Here is a 5,609-nt window from a genome sequence, read left to right on the forward strand (position 1 = left end):
ACATTCAGAGACAAAGGCGTTTTTTTACAGCAATGTCCCGAGCTGGCAGCCGACGGCAATATCTGACAGAATTATAGGCAAATAAAAGGATTTCCTAAAGCCAGCAGAGGAAGAATACTTGATTTACAACTGTGGCCCGAGATTCTATTATTGTGTTTGTTAACATGCTATATTGCTGTGTTTGCAGTCATGTCGACAGGCCAAGTTAATCACTTTACTATGGAGCCCGCGCGCCTCACCCCGCCTGACAGCTTTAGTGCCGGAATTATTGCCCTGACCTATGAGAGGAAACTCACTGTGGACACGGGCCTTGATGAAAGAAATCCAAGGATAAATTAAATACATATTTTGCAAAACACTCATTATGAGGGGAAAATGGGGAACGAAACCAATAACGTGGATGAAATATGCTGTTTGGACCCCAAACGTATGAAAGTGGCAGCTGGCAGAGCATTCCAGGTGATGGACACCTCACTTCCATAAGTCAAATATGACAGACTGCTGTTCATTAATGTACAGGAGGGCCTGCAGAACCCAGGCAGCCATCTGCTTTAATGGGCAGAGTAATCTACGGCTGTGATTAGGGCTGCGGAGTTTCCCTTTAATCTTTTTCAGCCTCAAAAAAAAAAGAGAGGAGAAAAAAAAGCCCATCTGCACCATGTGGCACATCATTTTGCTTTAAGACAAATGGGCTGTTTTTGTATGATCCAAAATTAGATCAGCAGAAAACAATCAATCTTTTAAAGAGCCTGGAAAAAGAAATGAGCGGTGGGTTCTGGTTCCCCTCTTCTTGTCTGCAGGAACTCAGCCCTCACTTTTCAGGGCCTGACTGAGGGCTCTGATGTTCTCCGCTCGCTGACGTCGTGCACGCCAGGACCAGAGGAGACGCGGAAACACAGAGGAAATACTCCAAGTCATCTTTTCTGCAAATTAGTTAGATGATGCAAGTGTCAGTCTCCCCTTCCTCCTGTGACAGTTGTCCCCCCCTACCCCCCCAACCTCCCCCCATTACTGGCGCAGCGATGCTTACGATGCACGACAAAATGGGAAACGTGTTTTTTTATAGGAGACCTGTCTGTCAGCTGGCTCTGGAGTCATAACAAATCACCAGCACTCAGCTGAGGCTGAACATCGGGGGCGTCAGGAGGAAGACGGATGACCCGCGGGCCTTTGAAGTGCTCTGGCAGTTCAGATGGCTCAGCGGCGCTGACAGAGAAATATACACAACAGAGCAACCAATAATGAGAACATTAAACATTCCAGCCACCTGACAGGCTGACAAAAGCAGCCTGGCCCTGCATCAATCATCCGTATCAGACGTAACCTTGACAATTAGTCCTCTCGGATACTCGCTCCAACCTCTGTGTCTTCGCCGCTCCGTTTACGGCAGAGAAGGCCGGAGAGCTCCATCTCCTTCCTCGGTCCTGATGGATAAAGCCCGGTCAGAGGGGGCGCGTCGGTTAAACAAACGACGGACTCCGAATCAGTTGGAAAGTTGTTTGTAAAGTTACGGCGCTCCGAGGATGGATGGAAAAAGAGGAGAAGAAACACACGCTCGCCGTAGTTCAACAGTTCTCCTCCCCTCTGGAGATGCAGAACGCTCAAAAAAAATGTACCCGACCTATGTTTATGGCTCTGCCTGCTCAAATGTGCGTTTTAATGATGTCTCGCAGGCATTTGGAAGCTATATAAACACTTGTAGCAGAGCCAAATCCTTGGTTTCAGTATGATTCAAGGCGCAGATCAGCATAAAGCATGAACGCTTCTCTAATGGGAGCCTAACGAGGTTACATTTTACATCGGTATCTGTGTAAACATGCGCTAAATGTCAAATGTACTGTTAAAACGCCCAGTAAATCCAGCTCACTAAAAGACCTGATATCATTAACGCTCCAAAAAGATCGCTCATGGCCTTTTATTTCCTTTTCAGTCGACCCCACTCTGGCTGGAGTCGTGTGTGCGGCGGGCTTTGGATCTGCCTGCACACAAATCCTAAAGTCTTTGACCTTCTGGGGGGGGGGAAAGCAGGAGGTCATGCTGTCATCACTCCATTTGCTCCACTCTGTGTTTACCATATGACAAATGAGCCGTATGAAACGACATTTCCCTTTCGCCCAACACCTGCATGGAAAAAGCCAAGCGCCTGACAGACGGACGGATGGCAGAGCCTCCAAACTACTGTATCTCCTCTCATTCGGTGAAACACGAAGAGCTGCGGCCAGCCCATGTTTATACCAACTACCTGAGACGGGGCTTTGCAGTTCCAAGCCCCGAGGATGATAAATGGCTCCGCTAACCCAGCGGGACTGCCGACCCAAACGAGGACGGAGTTAATTGCCGTGCGAAATACTTTGGCATGAAGGCAAAGAAAATGCAGGCGAGCCCTGGCCAGGGGGATGGGGGAGGAGGAGGCGGGGGGGGGGGGGGGCGGCTGCTCTGAACTCCAAGTTGGCGTTTGCTTACAAGAGTTCACTCCAGTGTCCATAAATCACAGACTGCTTACAGCTGAAACTGCCCTTAGTCATCAACGTGCAATAGAGTGAGTGACAGATTCCATCCTGACTACATTAGGCCGCTTCAAACGAGACTCCTTTAAAACTCTCCCACCATCTTGAAACTCCCAGGAAATGGGAACCAGATGGACGAGCACGACGGCGAGCTCGGCTCATATGGGGGGGGAGTGGGAAAAGAGCAGATATATTTTATATATCTGGATATATCTATAGAAGGGGATGACAGGGGTCAATTTGAGGTATCCTGAGTTCTGACGAGCTTTCAACCCGGCTCAGATAAGGCTTCACCTCACGCCAATGATCGGCAGAACACGTGTTTTCGGTCAGCGTGCACGGCATGTGCACGGGGGCACGTGCACTACACAGGATTTTAACAAGAGGAAAATGTTTCAGCACCAGTTTCGTTCCTATATGAAGCAATAAACGCTACATAAAAAAGTGGATATGAGAATAATGGTCTGTTTATTCCTGGCAGGCTGCTGAGCTGACTCAACGCTAACGCTAAGTCGCGGCTAGTAACCAAAGTTACTAAAGTCTTTCTTTAGGATTATCCAGACTTCATTCCGGTAAAGTCCAACAATTTCTCCTTATGTTGTCGTGATGTGCCAGCACCCAACCGTTCCGATAACCAGCCCCTTGGTGTCTGTCGGAATATTAAAGGCACAGATCCAAAGGAGGGAATCCTGCTCGAGTGCTGTTAATAGTCGCCCATTTTTGTAGCGGAAAGAACTTGGACAATTAACACCACCCAGGAGAAAGATCGCACCACAGAGACCTTTGTGCTGCCTTTGTTCTTCCCAATCCTCATGTCAGAATTCCAGTTTAATCAACTTTAGAGCGATTACCTGTAATCCTAACAGGGCTATAATTAATCCTACCCCGTTCTTCGTTCGCATCGACGTCAGAATAAAGTCACCGTAAGTTCAGAAGCATGCTAATATGCTAACGCGGGGGCGGTCCACTCAACCACAGGGGTAAAAGGAGCAGCAATTTAGAGCAAAGTGACATTCGCTGGGATTTTCTATCTCAAATAGAGATAAGAGAGGTAATGTGATTTGAATGATCTGAACCTTTCTGGAAAACTGTTTATCTTGGCTAACGGTTTATTTGTAACATAATTTACGCTGACCGAGGCAACATCAGTCACCATTAGTATATAATTATCACATATTTAGTCTAAAATTATGGCCTAACCTCTTCCTCCTCCACCTAATGAATCAGATCTTAAACATTTATTCTCTGGAGTGCACAGCTGGAAACCGCATGAACTCGATCTTGTTAAGATCTTATGACACTACGATCATTTCACCTTCTTTTATATCATATAATGCAAGTTTAAATGTAAACGAGCAAAGCCTCGCTTGGAACAGGCCCCGCTCCTCCATAATAAATAGCGGCAGAACACTGGAATGTAATTTAGTTAGAAATAATCCTTCTATTTGACTGATTTATCTCCACTGCAGAATAGTTCTGTGAGCTGTTTGCACTTATGTTTATTTATTCATCTTCTTTTTGACACGATGTGTCCAGCAGATGTATGATGCTGCGTCTCCCCGACCTGCGCTTAATACAGTAACATTATTTGTTCTTTGGCTCTGGCTGGAAACACCTGCCCTGTTCTCTCACTCTATATATCACACAGTAAGCTCCTGAGCAGATGCTGGAGGGTCAGCGGGGAGTGCGGGGGCCACGCAGCCCTCCATCTTTACTGGACGGGATCAGAAGTCAAGATTTGTCGTCTCTGCTGATGAATGGCGCATTCCTCTGCCTTTCCAGAAACACCTTTCCCAGTTTGTCAGCCTCTTAATCTCGGCAGATGCCGGATTTCGGGCAGGAATTTCTATTACTTTCCCGCGCCGGAGTCTTTCTCCGGAGTTTGCTTTGCAGTCAGTCGGAGATCAAAGACGGCGCTTCGGGTCTCGGCGTCGGCGCGAGACGTCGGTGACATCTTCCATTCACGCCCGCGCGGCGTCTGCTCGCGTCTCGTGCTCGCTCGCTCGTCACATCCCACAACAAAGAGCGATGCCCCGAGTTATCATCCATCAAAATGAGCCTTTTATGGCCCATCAAAAGACAATGAACTGCCGGAGTGAAAGGAGCGTTCGCAACGTGAAGTGACAGCGAATACTCCAGACGCAGATTAAACAGCGTCGGAAATGAGAGAGCTCCGTAATGTTTGGGTAATTTGTGAGGATTAGATGTTATGATTCATCTTTATGAAGCGGAGGGGGGGAGGGGGGCTGGGTTCTCTCTGCTCTGCTAGTTCGGGCGTCTCAATTTACTCTGGGTTTGAAGTATCGGCTCCATTTGGTTCCAGAGTGGAGCGCTCCGTTTTCAAACATCATCAAACGTCTTTAATGTCTCAGCTCGGAGGGACGAGCTCCGTGTTTAGATATAAAACTGACGTATTTTCTCTCAAAGGCATCGCGTTTGTTCCAGCCGCTGCCAAACGTCGGAGGTTTAGGAATAAAAGGCTACTGGCAGGCCGCGCTCCATGCAGCCTAAACCATCAACAGCTCTTTGTACGCTACCGCTCCTGGATTATTCCTCCCAAGTCAACCATCAAGCTCTGTAGCGAGCGCTGCCACGTGAAAATATGGCCGAGGTAAAGGGGCGAGTGAAACAAGACGCTGGCGCGATTATTCTGTATCCTGTCTGTCTGTAACGTGTTGTGACAGCAGCAGGTCCCCGCAGAACCCCGTTGTCAGGTGCGAGGCCTCCTGCGCCGCGTCGGACACCTGACAGGCGTCGGTCTCCAAGCGCCCGCTAACGGGGAGCATCTTTGGCTTCAACAGCAGCAGCTGTGGGTATTTATAAAGCCCGTCTACCGAGGCGAGGGGTCGGCCAATGTTGGGGTTTGCTAATGGCGGCGTGTCTAAAACTGGGGACTGCATTTCTGATTTGGAGCGATGCATTTGAAGCGGCAAAGCCAGTGTTTCCACTGGCGTCTTCGTATTGGCGCCACGTTTGTGTTGGTTCTGAAACGGTGCGATTGACACGAACCAGCCACCTGACCACTGGTGCAGAAATGTGAAGTGGAAAGTCTGAGGACAGTTTTTCTGAAACACACCTCGACAAAAGAAACCATCACCCCAC

The sequence above is a fragment of the Takifugu rubripes genome, chromosome 1 (genome assembly GCF_901000725.2).
Source record: "Takifugu rubripes chromosome 1, fTakRub1.2, whole genome shotgun sequence".
NCBI lineage: Eukaryota > Metazoa > Chordata > Actinopteri > Tetraodontiformes > Tetraodontidae > Takifugu > Takifugu rubripes.